Genomic DNA, 18,234 nt, shown 5'->3' with positions numbered 1-18,234 from the left:
TGTGACTTTTAACAAATTACCTAACCTTTCCTTATATGCATATTTGGAATCTAGAGAGTAAGAACTGAGAACTTACTGTGTACCAGGCACTGTGCTAAGTTCTGGGCTTACAAAGAAGTGGAAAGGGGACTCTGATCCCATAGAGTTTGTGGTCTACAATGATTAATATTAATTACCAATAAATAAAAGTAAAATAACCACAATTGAGACACACACTACTAAGGTACAAGGGAGGGTGTGTGCTGCCCTGAGGTCTGGGAAGATTGCTCAGGGGAAAGTAATGCTCTGGGTAGATCCAAGGAATAGGAAAGGAAGGGAGGGCCTGCTGGGCGGAGGGAAGGCAGAGGAGGCCCTGTGCCCAGGAAGCACAGAGCAAGATGGCCTGGCCTCTGCATCCCCTCCTATCTTCCTATCATCCACCTAGGTCCTCTGATGTGCTGAGTTTAGGAAGGACATGAAAAGGGACAAGTGTTGAGACTTCATTAGTCACACTGAAAATCCTCTCCCTTCCAATCCTGAGGAAAAAAACGAAGACCCCAAACAAGCTTAGCTCCCAGTAGGAACCCTCACAGTGCTCTCTACTTCAGCAGCCTCACAGTGCCCATGGCTGCTACATCCACCTCCGATTCTTCGACACCTACTGTCTATTCTGATCTCTTCTGTATCTCACTGCTTTGGTTTATGAGTGGCTTCTGCGGTCTCCGGGCTGCTGCTAACTGCCAGCTTTCCGTGGCTCTCAGCTTCTTCCCACCCTGCTGGCTCCCCCCACTATGGGAGATGGGCTTGGGTCAGCTGATCTCTCTCCATTAGTTCAGTTCCCCAGATCAAGCATGTGCTTGAGACTGGCTTACAGGCCAATGGCCTAGCTGTAGTGGCTGCATATAGCTCAGGTAGAATCAGGAAGGTGAGATACACAGCAAGACCACTTGTGTTTGGGGCCTGCCTCTGAGTGCCCTTGCAACTTTGGAGGGGCAGGCACTTCTCAAGGAGGGCTTTACAACCCAGAATAATTCCCTCCTGGGAAACTTCTCTAGCATAAGAGGAGGAAATCCTTCTCTCCCACAACTGGGGTAGATGATTCTCAGGTCATAGCATTTACAAAGCTGTTTCATACTTGCTTCTTTTCTCATTTGTCTCCCTCCCTAGAATGTAGGCACCTTGTATTAGTTTGCCAGGGTAGCCATAACAGATAACTGCAGACTAGGTGGCTTAAACAACACACATTTACTTCTCACAGTTTTGGAGTCTGCAGGTCTGAAACCAAGGCGTCAGCAGGGTTAGTTTTCTCTGAGGCTTCCCTCTCTTTGGCTTCTGATAGTTGTCTTCCTCAGGTGTCTTTGCTCTGTGCAATGTGTGTCCTAATCTCCTTTTAAGGACTCAAATCATATTGGATTAGGGCTCACCCATATGACCTTATTTTACCTAAATTACTTCTTTAAAGGCTCTTTTTCCAAGTATACATTCTGAAGTACTGGGGTTAGGACTTCAACATATGAATATGTGGGGGATATGATTCAGTCTAAAACATCCTGCCAGAACAAAATATATGCTGACAGTCATTTTATACATAGCACTCAGGATTATACCTGGCACATGGTGAGCACTCAATTTTTCTGAAGGAAGAGAGAAGGGTGAAGAGAAAGAAAATATATGGGAAGGGTGGTTCAGAATCAGCTGTTTAAACCAAAGTGTGGAACAGGAGTTGTTACGGAGACGGTTAGAAAGAAGAGTCAGAGTCTGGAAATGCTTTTACTAACATGGATAAGGAAGAGGAGGAATGGCAAGGAATGGCAATGCTAGCAGCCCCCACCCCTGTTTCCATAACTTTTTATTCTCCCTCACAAAGCTGGCCTTGCAAAACATCATTAGTTACTATCAGGTTAGCAATTACAAACTACAGCCAATTCCCAGACTCAGCCTCAAGGGCATGACCATGTTATCAGCTATTTCTTCTCAGGTAACTTTTTCCCATCCTCGTCCCTAGAGCAAGAAGTCCCAGAATACGTCAGACGTGTGCGCTCTCCCTGCAATGTGTCCTTGTCTGTAAATCCACATCTGCTTCTGATGACCTTGTTGCTCCAAGCACCAGGCATCCTGCCAGGACTGCAGGTGTTTCTCACAATATATCCCCCTTTTCTTTTTTGCGGAATTTTATTCGGCATTACTGAGAACACAGCGACCTGAGTCTTTCTTAGTCTTTGGCTTCTTGAGAATCTCTTCCAGACTAAACAAAGAAAAATAAGTGACAAACAAATTACAATCTAAGAAGTGATAGATGAGCCCAATAACCCATGAATTTGTGGAATAGGACGTAAGTCTTCAATACTATTGACCATGCTTTATAGCACTGCGATCCCCTGTAATTCAGGAAGCTGTTTTTGAAAAGTGTCAGCAATATGTGTTTGTAAATCTGTAATTAAACATGAAGCATTACCATTCCCCAAAATATGCTGTCTTACTTTATCTCATTCAAACATACTTTCATTATATAATACAGGAGTTATACAAAAAGAAGTAGTATTCCAATTACATTTAAGTTGTACACGTTTCTGCAAATTAACAAGTTGATCTCCTAACAATATAACTGCTTGCTGTAAATCTGCTACTTGACTTTGCAATACAGAGTCAGTTTGTCTTTGAGAAGTACATAACTGTTCAGCATCCTGATACCAGGTTCTAACATAATTAGCAGTCTGTACAGATTGATGCAGAGCCACTCCAGCCATGGCAGCATCAGCAGTAACAGCGATGATACCCACAAAAGCAGCGATCAGCATGCCAAGGAATCTTTTAGCTCTTCTTTTAACGTGGTCCATCAGTTGCTGCAATATCATAGTGGCAGGACAGTCCTGCCAGGGTCGAGACAATCTAACCAGCATCCATACTCCAGTTCTAGCTCTAAGAATATATAAGCTTTCATATGACTTGTTAAAAGGAATAGAAGAGTTAATACAAGTGTAAAAAGAACAGTATTTACATGAAACATAACCTGAAGTTTCATTCTACCCCACCTTGCCCTTCATAATGGTATAGGGGAGCCGAACACAGGCTCGAGCAAAATGAGTAACATTCTGATGAAAGGCAATATGTGAAGAACTCCCAGATTGAACTATGAAACCCTTCCAGGCATGCATGGGAAATAAAGCAGCTCCTAACTTCCAAATATGATTCTGTAGCCTGTGATGGGGTAGTTGAGGAGATGGGGGGAAACCCTCCATCATGCCAGACGATTGTGTTATTACTAGTTCTGTCTGAAGAAATACTTACTGAACTATTCTCTTATCTTTTGGTGCCACCGCAAATTTACTTCTTCTCCCTTTGCTTAGGTGAAGCAAGAAGGACTCCAATCAATGACTCTTCCATGGGAAGAATTAACTAAAACCCAAACTTGTTCAGCTCAACACTGAGTCCACTGAACCCAATGTTCAAGTGTCTGAACTTTCAGAGTGGCACACTATGGCAAATCTGGTGGAGAAGTGTCATCCACAGGTTCTGTAACATTTTTAAATCCTACCATACTTAACAAAAACAAGTGACCTACCCCAGCATTTTGTTCAGAAGTCTGCGAAATTGTCAACCAGACTTGAGCACCTAGCTGTAAACAGTACTCTCCAGCTCCCATGCAAACTGGCCATGGGAGCCATTCCCACCGTATAGTTCTCATTCATTCTCCCTTTTTCTTCAGGCCTGAGATGGCCTCTAGTATCATAAGGCCCAGGCATCCAATTAGAATCATTAACATAAACTACCCCTGAAGCATCTCCCTATCCCACTGCCTTATTTAAAGGGGGATTGGGTACATACGCCCAATATGAATAATTTCCTGTCTCAGCTTGTACCCCACTTACCTGTGCTGTAATCAGGGCTGTCATTGCAAGGAATAGAGAAGTTGGAGTTATCTCCTGACCTGACACTGATTACTCGCTGCTTGTCTCCGCTCCCGGAGCCTGACATTCTTGGCTGGGACCCAAAGCTTCTCTGTTCCTGTAGAGATAAAAGCAAAACCTCGGTCCCATTTCAGTATCTCAGTAGGCACCCAGTCCCCTTTCAGATCCTTGTAGTATACTGGCTGCTGCAAAGGCTCATTAGCCTGTTTCACCCAATGCTGATGAGCCGCTGTGCTGCCTTGTTCATCTTGATTTTAAAAATGTAAAGTATACAATGCTCTATTAAGCCTTTGTCTCAGGGTATTCCATATTCCCCCTTTTGGTTTTATAAGCTTATCCTTCTTAGAAATGTTGCAGAGACACCCCAAGGTTGTCTTCTGTGAACTCTGGTTTTCCCCCATTGCTTGTGCAGAGAACACAAAACAGACACTCAGAAAAGGACAATTACTGTAGGCCCAGAGAAGTTCGCCACCTATAACTCAGACAAGACCAAAGACAATAAACAGACTTTGACAACAGGGCACAGGAGGTTGAGTCCCGCAGCCTGGCCATGGTCCGATAGATATGACTGCGTCCAGTCTCTCCACAGACCCCTGGTGACTGGTCAACAGAAACAGGAACAGAAAGGTACCTTAAAAAGCCCTGAATTTTGTAATTTAGTCATTACTTTTCTCATCTCCAATATAAAATCATGTTATTTTCACTGTTGACTCCATGCTAAAATGTCCTAAGTTTTAGACTAATTATCTAATAAAAGAAAAAGGAAATCATTAATAGTTTTTAAATTTCAAGTTAGCGAAAGAATCTTTATCACACAATAATGAAACCTGAGCAATGCAAGTTTGTGACTACACGAGTGTCTTTCTTTCAATAATACAATTTTTAAAATTCCTTTTCCACCAGTGGCATTAGTTCCCAAGGACTATCTAATGCAGTGGACCCTTCTAAAATAGAGAACAAATTAGTTAAAGCACATGTGGGGATACCGAGGGAAGGACAGAGCTAATTAATATCTCCCAATAATTTTTGAAAAACATTAAGAGTATTAAGAGCATCCAGTCTAATTTTATTTTCTGAGGAGTAATGTTCTGTTGAAAAATTTTATACCCTAAATACTGATAATGAACAAATTCGTATGTAGCCAAGACAAAAAATTAGTTTAACTCTCCCCAGGACTCAGTATAATTTTAGTGAATGACTGAGGATGTTTCCCAGGTAGCTTCACTCGAGACCAAGCTCTTAACACTATTAATTTCACTTGTAACAAGGTTTCTTCAGTCGAATGACATTGTTGTTCAATGGTAGCAAAGTTTCCTATACCTGTCAGCTAGCTCTTCAAGAGTAGCCCCTGGAGGGTTTCCTGCTGTGTTTCTATGAGCCACCTGTTGGGCTTCCTCTCTCCACCAGGTTTTCATTCCCAAATAAGAACCTGGTTCTAACACAGTTTTCTTTCATAATAGCTTCCCAATCTGACACTAACAATTGTCGTTCTGTGGCTATACTATTTAAAAGATCTGTCTCATAAGTGGACTGCATACCATATTGATTGATAGATTCTTTAAGTATTCTTAGGAATTTATGTTCCAATGGAGTGTATTGCACATTGATACCCCCCTGAGGAAACTGAGCACGGGGGCGGGGTGGGGGGGGGTGAGGGGGCCATGCCTGTCTTACTATAGGGAACCCTATCAGCTGAGGAGTAGCTGTCTGTCTAGGAAGATTTTCTCGACTACTCTCTTCATGTTATTTCCTTAGTCAAATCAGGTGAAAGTGGAAAAGTAAATGAAACAGGACCAGCAACTGAAGGCTCTGCCCCAAATAAAGTATTTACGGGTGGCGCAGAGGGCTTTCTTGGTTCTTGAAAATATCCTCCAGTTGGCCCCAATTGCAGTTGCTTTAACCTCTGATTTATTGCTTTTACTTGGGCCAAAAGAACCTGATATGACTCTTTACTGGGAGGAATGCGGCCTGCACATTCCTCTTCAGATGAGGACTCAGTAGATTCCTCTCGCTCATTATCAGACTCTATTTCTATATGATTTTCATGAACAAGTTCAGGTTCTTCTTGGCATGTTGCCAAGTTAGTTGCAGCATCTTCAGTCAGATTGTAAAGGCTGTAAAGCCTGAGAAATTAAAGTGCATAAAGACCAAACAGAAACAGGGATGAAATCCCCGTTGATGAGCTCTCCGCAAAGCTCTCATGACTTGTTTCCACACTTTAGCATTTAATTGGGATTTTCCTTCTGGCTTGAACCAGCAGCAATGTTTACCTCTATACAAAAACAATTCATGAACTTGATTTTTCTTCACTTTTACTCCTGAAGACAACAATAAGTGTTGCAATAACTTAATGTACTGGGTCTCCACCTTTGATGGAGAATTCCCCATGCTAAAACTGTTGGATAAATAACTATGCTGAAGGTGCCGCTTAACTAAGAGCGGACTTGCCCCTTTTAGTTTCCAGTGTTGTCTGGAAATGTGCTAAAAAACTATGCCTAAGGTATCGCTTACTCTGAGCGAATTTGCCCCTTTCGGTTTCCAGCGTAGTTCCGCACCCTCTTCTTCGAGCCCCACGTGGGGCGCCAATTGTTGCGGAGACAGTTAGAAAGAAGAGTCAGAGTCTAGAAATGCTTTTACTAACATGGATAAGGAAGAGGAGGAATGGCAAGGAATGGCAATGCTAGCAGCCCCCACCCCTGTTTCCATAACTTTTTATTCTCCCTCACAAAGCTGGCCTTGCAAAACATCATTAGTTACTATCAGGTTAGCAATTACAAACTACAGCCAATTCCCAGACTCAGCCTCAAGGGCATGACCATGTTATCAGCTATTTCTTCTCAGGTAACTTTTTCCTATCCTCGTCCCTAGAGCAAGAAGTCCCAGAATACGTCAGGCATGTGCGCCCTTCCTGCAATGTGTCCTTGTCTGTAAGTCCACATCTGCTTCTGATGACCTTATTGCTCCAAGCACCAGGCATCCTGCCAGGACTGCAGGTGTTTCTCACAACAGGAGTGAGCATGACCAGTGTGAAGGAATACAAAGAATGGATGACCAGGGAAAACAATCTTCATTTTGCCAAGCTGTGGGCAATGAAGATGAAGGTCAGGTCCAATTCCTGAAGCCCTGTGTACCCAACTGAGGTACTTGGAATTTACCCTGTGAGTAACACAGCTTCCCTGAGGGGTCATGAGAAGAGGAAGAACTTTAGGGAAATGACATTTGAATGTAGTGAAAAATCTGGCATTGGATTGCTTTTGCCTGGAGATAAGCAAATTTTATTAAGAATTCCAGAAAACCATGAATTGTGCAGGAATTTGGGGTTGGTCAAGCCTGAACCACTATGCACCCATTTTTGGCTTCAGACAAAATATGAGGCTCTTGATCTAATGACACTCTCTAATGGTCCATGGCAGGTGGGATGGCTGGAAGGAGGGCACTAAGGGCAGGAAAGTGGTCAGGAAGTAAATGCACACAGAAAGAAATCTACACCTGGGATTAGACATTAGCTATGAGTGGAAAGGAAGAGATGAGTCTGTAAAACACTATGAAAGAAGAATTCATAGAAACTGCTGACTAAATGGATGTACAGAAAGAAGAGGAGGAGGAGTCAAAGATGGCTAAATGAATTTAGTTTATGATAGAGGAGGGAGATGCTCAACCATTAATAGAAATTGGGAATTTGGAGTGAGAGCTTGGAGCTGTACAGTTTTAGACATATTGAGGTTGGAAGACATAGAAAACCACTTTTGGGAGGTAGAAACCCAGGATCACGTTTAGTTAATGTTCAGGAGGAAACATGCAGAGAGATAGAAACTCCAACCCCAGGTCGGAGGATACCAGGGGAGCCACACAAGTCAGTAGCCAAAAGGTTACCTTCGTATACTTGCATGCAGCCCGGACAATGTTGAGACTAATCAAATGGAATATAATCATTCTTTTTTTAAAACTTCTTATAATGGAGAATTTAAAAAATAAAAGTAGAAAGACTATAATGAACTGCCATGTTCCCATCACCCAGCCTCAAAATGATCAAACCCTGTCCAATCTTGTTTCACCCCAACCCATGCTCACTTCTCTCTGCATTATCTTGAAGCAAATTCCAGATATTGTGTCTTCCACAACGAATGTTTCAACATGAACAGCAAAAAATGAGGACTATTTTATAACATAAGCACAATACCATTATCACGTCTTAAAAATTAACAGTGATATATTATTAATACCCAGTCAGGTTCAAATTTCCACTTTTTAAAAAAGTTTATTTGAATCAAGATTCAAGTTAGCCCACACGTTGGGGCTGTTGATGAGCTTTTAAGTCTCTTCTACTCTGGATTCTCTATTCAGTAGACAGGGGAACCTTTGTGGCACCAGGGACCGGAGCTCCTATGAGAATCTAATGCCTGATGATCTGAGGTGGAGCTGGGGCAATGATCTGGCGCTGGGGAGTGGCTGCAAATACAGATGAAGCTTCACTTGCCACCTGCTGCTTACCTCCTGCTGTGTGGCCCAGTTCCTAATAGGCCACAGGTGGAACCGGTCCACAGCCCAGGGGTTGGGGACCCCTGCTCTACCTATGCTATAAAGTGGAAGTCCTGATCAGATTTGGACCCATTTTTTTTTTAAATGTTATACAAAAAGATGCCAATGAAGGTGTTAGAGAAGTCACTGTAGTGGATGGGATCCTCAGGAAAGAGTGTAACGTGAGAGGGCTCTGAAGATGGACGGCAGGGGAAGGGAAACATTTAAGGGGCAAGCAGAAAAAGAGCCATCTGAGCCAGAAAGGCTAGTAGCAGCCAGAGCGAGGCAGAGGCAGGGCGAGGCCCAGGTCTTCTCTGAGAAGAGACTGGCATCTTTAATCCGTCCCTCCCCTCTCCCACTCAGGGGGCGCTGCTTACTCCTCCTCATCTGCTGCAGAAGGCAGCAGGACACCCCGCCTCTCTTCTCCAGGGCTCTGGCAGTCTGAGGAGAGAAAATGGGCGGAAACAGTTCCCCGGGATTCATGCAGGGGGCAGGCGTCTGAAGTTGCCGACTGAGGACTGAACACGCAGAGCCCCCGGAAATCATCCCTCATTCCTCGACACTACGCCTCCTAACCCCCAACCCCTTTCCTCTCCTCCCCTCCCCTACGGAGACGGAGGGTGCCTCGATGCTGGATGCCCCTCGATCTGGCGACACTAGGCCATATTTTCGTGGCCCTCACTGCGTCCATCCTTTGCAACAGTCCGCGCAGCTGCCTTTCCAATTACACCCTCGCCCAGTTGTTGGCCTGGCCCCCTCTCGGGCAAGGGCTCATGCTTCTTAAGCTGCTCCTATCCTTTGCTTTCAGGCGTTAGAGAGAGCCTAGTGATTGGCCTACTTTCTCTCATTAGTTGGGGCCCAGCTTTTCTTCAAAGGGCCCACTACTCACTCTCCTCACTGCCGTGTTTCACTTTCTTGCTGCCTGTGGAAGCATTTGTGGTCACCCTTGTTCTGAGCCTCCGATGAGACAACTTTTGGACTCCCCCGTCCTGCAGCACTGTCCTGAAAAAGCACTAAGATACATGTACCATCACACAGACACCTCTGGTCTCAGGTCTGTGGATCAGACCAATTTAACCACCTGTGCCTCAGCTTCACTGCAGATCATGGAACAACAAAGCCGTCTCTGCTTTGGAAAGTTCCAGAAAGAGTCTGGGCCCATCGCAAAGGTCTCTTTTCAGAAGGAAATGCTGGTCAGGGCTTCTGAACCCTAATAGTACAGTGTCGTGTTATTACTTTGCCAAATTTCCAAGTGGGGGGCTCCTTCTCATTCTTCCTTTGTCCTAAGAGAACAAGGTGCCAGTCTTATGTGTAGACCTTGTCTGAGTATGGGGCTTATGTGTTAAGAAGTTCCTGGAGACGAGATTGATGAAGATGCAGAGAAGTTAAGTACCTTGCCCCATACTGTGTGTCTGGTATGTGGTTGGACAGATTTCAAAGGTATTGTGTAACACCAAGAACATATTAAACTTCTTTCACATATTTGTAAGTAAAGTTCTAAGGAAACATATTATTTAATAATTGACAGATTTCTTTTAATTTTGAAGATCTAATTGGTTTTATTAAGCAATTCATGAATCACTAAGAGGGTGCTCCAATGAATTGTACAAAACAGAAGTATTATTTTTTTACTTTTCATCTTTATTGAAATATAAGACAATTAGTTGCTTATATTTACATTGTACAATTCAATGAGGATTTTTAAAATTATAGTTGGCATACAATACTATACCAGTTTCAGCTGTATAGCATAGTGATCAGAGACCCACATAACTCACCAAGTGATCACCCCACTAAATCTAGTACCCCTCTTCCCTCTTACATATTTATTACATTATTAACTATCTTCCCTATGCTTTCCTCTACATCTCCATGTCTATTCTGCAACTATCCGTTTGTACCTTTTAATTGCTTTGCCTTTCCCCCAAACCTCCTCCAATCTAGTATCCCTCTAAATATTCCGTATCTATGAGTTTATTTCCGCTTTAATTGAAATCATGCGGTAAGTGTCTTTCTCTATCCAATCCATTTCATTCAGTGCAATACCCTCTAGGTCCATCAAGGCAGTATCTTTTTCCATCCCCTTCCTTTTAGTCTGTATGTGTCTTTTAATCTGAAGTGAGTCTCTTGTAGGCAGCATATATAGGGGTCTTGCTCTCTAATCCATTCGGCCACTCTGTCTTTTGGTAGGAGCACTTAATTTTTTTATTTGAGGTATCTGTTGATAGGAATGTAGTTATTACCATTCTTTATTCCTGTTTTTGATACATATTTTGTATTCTTAAAAAAGTCCCTCCAACATTTCCTGTGATACTGGATTGGCGATGATAAATTCTTTTAGCTTATTTTTGTCTGGGAAGCTCTTTATCTGTCCTTCAACTCCAAATGATAGCTTTGCTGGATAAAATATTCTTGGTTGTAGATTCTGAGTTTTCATCACTTTGAATATATTTTGCCAAGCACTTTTGTCCTGCATAGTTTCTTTTGAGAAATCAGCTACCAGTCTGATGGGTGCTCTATTTTAGGTAACTAACTGCTTTTCTCTTGCTACTTTTAAGATTCTCTCTTTGTATTTAATCTTTGGGATTTTAATTATGATATGTCTTGCCATGGGCCTCTTTGAATTCATCTTTTTTAGGACTCTCTGAGCTTCCTGGAGATGTATATTTCCTTCACCGGGTGAGGGAAGTTTTCCATTATTATTTCTTCAAATAGCTCCTCAATGTATTGTTTTACTTCAGGTACCCCTATGACATGAATATTTTTACATTTAATGGATTTCCATTGGCTCCTAAAATTATTATTGTTTTGGCTTCTTTTTTCTTGCCATTCTGATTGAATGTCCTCGGCTTCCTCATCTTCTGTATCCATGGTTCGATCCTCTTCTTTATCCACTGTGTTTATTCCATCTAATATACTCTTCATCTCTCATAATGTGCTCTTCATTTCTGACTTGTTCCCTTTTATAATTTCCATTTCCACTTTTATTTTATCTCTTTGATGTTCTCACTGAATTTATCTATACTTCCCATATTTTCATTGAGCATCTTTATAATCAGTGTTTTGAACTCCGCATCTGTTAGATTTCTTGACTCCATTATTTCTGCATCTCTGTTCTGTTCTCTTATATGGTTTCTGCTTCCTTGTCTTTCCTATTTTGGCTACATTTCTGTGTCTGTTTCTATGTACTAAACAAAGTTCCTAAGTCTCCCATTCTTATTAGTGTGTCTTTGTGTAGTAGCTGTCCAGTGGCACAGTTCTGAGAGGGGTTCAGCTGCAGGCCATATTTAGCCCCAGCCTGTCCCCCTCTGGGGCCACCTGTTAAGATTCAGCAAGCAATCCACAGATGCTGTGTTTATAGTTGCCTCAAAAGATCAGAAACCAAGGCTAGCTGTCTCTAGTGTGAGTCTAGGTGCTTCTCAGCAAGGAAAACCTGACTCACGGAGGACACCTGGATGTGGGTTGGGTGGGGCCCCGAGTTGGGGGAGGCGGAGTTCCAGGGAATCCTCTGGGCTGAGCGACCTCTGTTTTCCAATGTGATGACTTCTCTGCTATGGCGGCACTGAGTTTGCACACTGGGAGAGAGGAGGGCTCAACAGAGGAACAACGGATACCCCGGCACTTCTGTACAGAGTGAGTCTCACCTGGGCCCTCACTCCAACAACTCTGTGTATCCCTGTAAGTCCATGGTGCCCCTCATGGAGACTATCTGGCACTGGTGCTCAGAGCAAGCTGGTCAGTCACCACGAAAGTTTGTTTGCAGACACAGCCCCTTTAAGAAGCATCTGCTGCTACCACAGCCTCTGTCCCACCCAGCTACTCAAGACTAGGCAGCCTTGCATCCTCGCCCTGTTCTACCTTCTGCTGTTGCAGAGTGATTTCTTGGATTTCTCCCTAGTTTTACAGCTTGTTCATCTAGATTCCAGGCAATTTTTCCTTGCTGTTTGCTCCATGTTTCTGTCACAACTTTGATTTGGTCACCAGAGGAATGAACAGAGCCTCTATCATCTATACCATTTTTTTTTCCGCCTCCGATAATTGACAAAATTTTTAAATCACCACTATATGAAAGTGCATCTTTAAAGTAAACCAGAATACAAATAAATAAAAGGTTTTATGGAAATAACACAATTTTTACCTTCAGTAATTTTAGAATCTAAAAGTAATTGAGATTATGCATGAAAAAGTTTACAGGTTTCATTAATATTGTTGAAATGCTATATGGCTTCATAACTATCTGATTTGTTTTTTTTTGTTTGCTCTCTTATCTTCCACTAGAATATAAACACGAGAAGAGACACCTTGTTTACCTTGTTCTGTGCTATGGAACAGTGCCTGGTACACATCAGGTGCTCAATAGATGAAGATTGAATGAATGAATGAATGAATGAGTGGGTGTGTTTACAAGAGTTGTTGAGGCTGTAAGCTTAGACAAGATCTCTAATAATGAGACTGGATAACAAAGAGAAAGGAAGAATCCTGAGGAATTCTGTCATTTGGAGGATGGGAATAGAATGAGGAGACAGAAAACAATCAGTGGAATGGAAGGCAAATCAAGAAAGTAGAGGATCATGAAAGTCAAGAATAGGGAGAAGTTTGGCAAGTGGTAAACAATAATAAAAAACAATGCAGATTTTTTTAAAAAATGAGAATCATGAAGACACTGTTGCATTTGGTCTTTGGGACTGGAAGAAGGCAGCTGCAGAAGAACAATTGGAGTGGAGCCCTGTTTGCACAGGAATTAAGGAGTAATTAGGATACTAGGCAGGAAATTTGGCAGTGAATGGAAGGAAAGAGAGATGATAGCTTGGGTATTTGCTTGCAGAATGCAAGCTTATTGTTAATTCAGTAAAGTGTCATGTTACCACTTTGTCAATATCTCAGATGGGTGCTCTCACTCTTTCTTTGTCCTAAGAGAACAAAAGGGTCCTGTGCCCCCAGGGATGCTTCTGAGAGCTCAGGTTTCGGAATCAAATTTCACTTTAAATCTCAGTTTTTCCTAGTTCTAGCCATGTGGTTGAGTGGAAATAACTTAATTTCTTAAATTTTCTTATTGTTATTGACAAAGTGGGGATTCAGCTAGTCACTGAATATTATTAAGCTCCTACGATGGGCCAGATACTGTTCTAGTGAGGAATTTAGCATACCGATGGTAAATAGATCTCCGCGCAATTTCAAAAATATGGAGCCAACTAGATGTACTTTTCCCTATTGCTCCCAGAAAAGAACAGTGGCCTCACTCTCACCCAGCCAGCAAACGGGGGAGTGGGAGCCTACACTTCCTGTCCTACTAGGCTGTATTGATGCAGGACAAGGCAAATTCCCCGAGCTGGGGGTGACTCAAGCCCTGCACTGAGAGAGAAGGGGGTTCTGGGCAGAGTATAAGAAAGCATTCAAACACATGCCAGAATTAGAGTCAAAGGAAAGTTTAGTAGCGAAGAGGTAACACTCCATAAACAGAGGATGGCCTCTTTTCTGAAGGAGAGTGAGAGGGCCTGAGAGAGACTCAGGACAGAAACAATAGAGAGAGACAGGACAGTGAGAGAGACCCCTCATATTCAGGGAATTCAGTTTATATATCATTCTTTAGTTCCTGTGAGTTACAGTTTAAAAGAGTTTGTTTACTCATTTTCCTTTGGTGTGGACATACTATGAGGAAGGATAAGAGTATATAGTGTGAAAACATAAAGATATGTAATGTGAAAAGCCTGCTGGCAATTCTCAGCCTGTGATTCATAGGTTCCTCATGGTTTTAGCCATATGGAATAAATGATTTTATTTCGAATAATGTACCACTTAAGACTCTGTTTTTCTTGTTTCCCTTCAGGGTGTGGGGAAATGAGTTGTTAGCAATCCCAGCAGAAATCTTCCTTTGTTCTGCAGGTGTCCTTGTGGTCTGGGTGCAGGGCCGATCAGCATAGTGAGGTCTCTGAATATAGCTCAATTTAACATTTTAGTTCTCTTGCCTCTTTGCTACAACTGCAACAGGCCCCACCCACCCATCCCCCACACACTGAGGTGGTATCAGAGGAGGCCATAGGAGTTGGACCTTCATCCCCACCTTTCAGTAACAAGGCTCTTACCCCTTTTGTGTCAGCAGAGATCACTCGAAGAGTCTAAACTTTCACCCATTGCCCAGAGGTCATGAGGCCACAGTAACATGGCACTCCTACCCCTCCCATCCAGGGTGGTATTAGTGAATACCTAATAGGATCCAGAATTCTCATGCTTGTAACTAGGGGCCCTTTCCTTCTCCAGTGTCAATAGAGGCCAACTAGACTTCTACCTCCACCTAGCAATAATGAGGAAGCACTTCTCCCTTCCCCTGCCAGGTTGGTATCAGAAGAGCCAATTAAAACAGAAGGTTTAAGTAAGATCCAGAGTCTCAGAACATAATATCCAAATGTCCAGTTTCAATGGAAAAATCACTCATCACACCAAGAATCAGGAAAATCTCAAAAGAGAAAGATCATCAATGCCAACACTGAAATGATAGAGATTCCAAAACGGCCATTTTTATTTAAAGATCTAATTTGTTATTATTTTTTAATTTAAGTATAGTTGGTATACAATCTTATATTGGTTATATTAGTTTCAGGTGTACAATATAGTGATTCAACATTTTTATACCTTACAATGTAACCACTCCTCGAATCCTAGTAATCATTTGTCACCATGTAAAGTTATCACAATATTATTGACTATGTTCCCTTTCCTCTTTTCACTTATTCTCTTACTCCCTCCCTTCTGGTAACAATCCCTTTGGTCTCTGTTTCTATGTGTCTGTTTTTGCTTGGTTTGTTTTATTTTGTTTTTAGATTAAAGTAGCCATCTTAAAAATGTTTCCACAAGTAATTAAAAATGTTTGAAACATGAAAAAAATGAAGTTTTCAGCAAAGAAATAGAAATTCTCAGAACAGAAATAGAAAGTGTAAATAAGAAACAAATGGGAATTTAAGAACTGAAGAATATAATAACTAATGTTTAAAACTCATTGGATGGGTTCAACAGCAGAATGGAAGGGTGAGAGGGGAAAATCTATGAACTGGAATATAGAGCAATAGAAATCACTCAATCTGAATGAGAGAAAATAGACTTAAAAAAAAAAAGTCTCAGGGACCTATAGGCCCATAACAAAAAATCTAACATCTAACATTCATGTCATCTGAATTCCAGTAGGAGAGGAGGGAAAGAGCAGGGATACAAAAATACTTGAAAAAATCACTGCTGAAAACTTTCTAATTTAGCAAGACATAAACCTACAGATTCAGGAAGTGAGCAAATCACAAAAGGACAAAACCAGAGAAATTCATATCAAGTCAAATTTCAAAAAACTAAAGACAATACTTGTTCTTACATTTATTTAAATATAATCTTATGACTGATGATTATTATAATAAAATTTGGAGCTCATAAAAATAAAAAATAAAGAAAAAGAAAAAAGTCTTGGAATCAGAGAGAAACAACATCTTCCACTTAGAAAACAACTTGAATGAAAGCAGATTTCCCATCAGAAACTAAAGAGGCCAGAAAAAAGTAGCACAATAATTTTCAAGTGCTAAAATAAAAACTATCAACTCAGAATTCTACATCCAGTGAAAATATCCTCCAAGAATGAAGGAGAAATCAAGACATTATTAACTGAAGAAAAACTGAATTTGTCATCAGCAGAATTCTTTAGGAAGATTGGATAAAGGAAGTTCTCTAAACAGAAAGGAAATGAAAGGGAAGGAATCTTGGACTATCAGGAAGGAAAAACAACAGAAAGAGTAAAAATTATGAGTAAATACAATACAGCCATGTGTTGCTTAATGATAAGATACATTCTATGGAATGTGCCATTAGGTGACTTCATAATTATGCAAACATCATATAGTGCACTTGTACAAATGTAAATGATATAGCCTACTACTTACTTAGGTTTTATGGTATAGTCTATTGCCCTTAGGCTACAAACCTATATGGCATGTTACTGTACTAAATACTGTACTAAATACACAATTATAAAACAATGTTAAGCATTTATGCATCTAAACATATCTAAACATAGAAAAGGTATAGTAAATATATGGTATAAAAGATACAAAATGGTATACCTGTGTAGGGTACTTTCCATGAATGGAGCTTACAGGACTGGAAGTTGCTCTGAGTTAGTCAGTAGTGGTGAGTATGTGATAACCTAGGGCATTATTGTACAATACTGTAGACTTTATAAACACTTTATACTTAGGTTATACTAAATTTATGAAAAAATATTTTCTTCAATAATAAATTAACCTTAGCTTACTGTAAATTTTTTATTTTATAAACTTTATTTTTTGGTTTTTAGCTCTTTCATAGTAACATTTAGCATAAAACACAAACACATTGTATGGCTGTACAAAAACATTTTATTCATATCTTAGTCTATAAACTTTTTCTACTTTTAATATTATTATTATTTTTTTTACTTTTTAAACTTTTTTTTTTGGTGAAAAACTAAGACACCAACATACACATTAGCCTGTCTACACAAAGCCAAGGTCATCAATATCACTGTCTTCCACCTCCACATCTTGTCCCACTGAGAGGTCTTCAGGGCCAAAAACATGCATGGAGCTGTCATCTCTTATAATAACAATATGATAACAATACCTCCTTCTGGAATACTTCCTGAAGGACCTGCCTGAGGCTCTTCTTGAAGGGGGTGTCACTCTTTTTTAGAAATATGCTCATTGTGGTTTGCTTGATTTGCTTCTTTGTTTTGTCATGTTTGCTTGTAAACAGATAACACACCATGAACATGCCTCTATATTAATGAAAAACTTTTAGTATCGGGGTTCATATTTTAAAACTTTTTAAGGAGCTTGCTGAGTTCTGCAAAAGCTGCTAAACTCTTCACTGTGAATTTTCTTGGAGGTTCTTCTTTTTCTTCTCTTGCAATTTTCTTTTCTCTTGCCACTTCTTCAGCTGTGTGTTCCTTTTCCAGTTACAACTCCTCATTAGTCAACTCCTAAGGAACCACTCTAGGAGGTCCTTGATGTTGGCCACATCCACACACAGGTGAAGGTTGTTTACCATCTCAACTGCAGCCTTGTTGGTATTTGCAACCTCCACATCCTTGGCATATCCTCTAAAGTCATGGATGAACCTCTTGAGTCTCTTTTTCCAGCTATCACTCATACATTCCTTGGTGACATCACCTCAAGGCCAAGCAAGGTTTCTAAAGCAATCATAGATGTAATTCTTCTAGAATTGCATTAGTGTTTTCTCAGTATTTTACTCAATTGCTGCAATAGCTTGGGTAAAGGGCCTACTCAGGTAGTAGGTATTAAAAGCTACTATAACTCCTTGATCCATTGGTGGATCAAAAGGTTGTGGTTAAAGGAGAAACACCACTTTGATGTTGGCATGAAGATCACCAATAAGAGGTTGTCTGGAATATTGTCAATAATAAGCAAAATTCTAGAGGTATGTTATTTTTCAAGTAGTACTTCTCCATTTTTCTGGCATAGCAATTCAGGATGGCATCTTGGAAGGAAAGCTGTGGCATCCATTACTCCTTATTGCTCCTGTAGTACACTGGAAGGGTATGTTTATGGATATCCTTGAAGGCCTTGGGGTTCTCACCGTGCCAGATCACAAAGAGTTTCCATTTGTAGCCTACAACATTGCCTCCAAGCAAGACTATTATCCTGTCCTTAAAAGTCTTGAAACTTAGCATTGACTTGGCCTGCTCATGGGTGCAAGTCCTTCTAGCAATCTGTTTCTAGAGTAGAAAGATTTCATCTATGTTGAATATTTTCTCTGGCAAGTAATTTTCCTACAGAATCAGCTTATCTAAATTTTC

The 18,234-nt window shown here is 41.0% G+C and overlaps 1 pseudogene; it reads right to left on the bottom strand.

The window, feature by feature from the left end:
- Nucleotides 1-2,256: 2,256 nt before the first annotated feature.
- LOC118611952 lies at nucleotides 2,257-8,958 on the bottom strand (annotated as a pseudogene).
- Nucleotides 8,959-18,234: the final 9,276 nt, after the last annotated feature.

The sequence above is a fragment of the Rousettus aegyptiacus genome, unplaced genomic scaffold (assembly GCF_014176215.1).
Source record: "Rousettus aegyptiacus isolate mRouAeg1 unplaced genomic scaffold, mRouAeg1.p scaffold_m13_p_15, whole genome shotgun sequence".
NCBI lineage: Eukaryota > Metazoa > Chordata > Mammalia > Chiroptera > Pteropodidae > Rousettus > Rousettus aegyptiacus.
The sequence above is the reverse complement of the archived record's forward strand: the minus strand, read 5'-3'. Positions and strand labels throughout refer to the sequence as shown.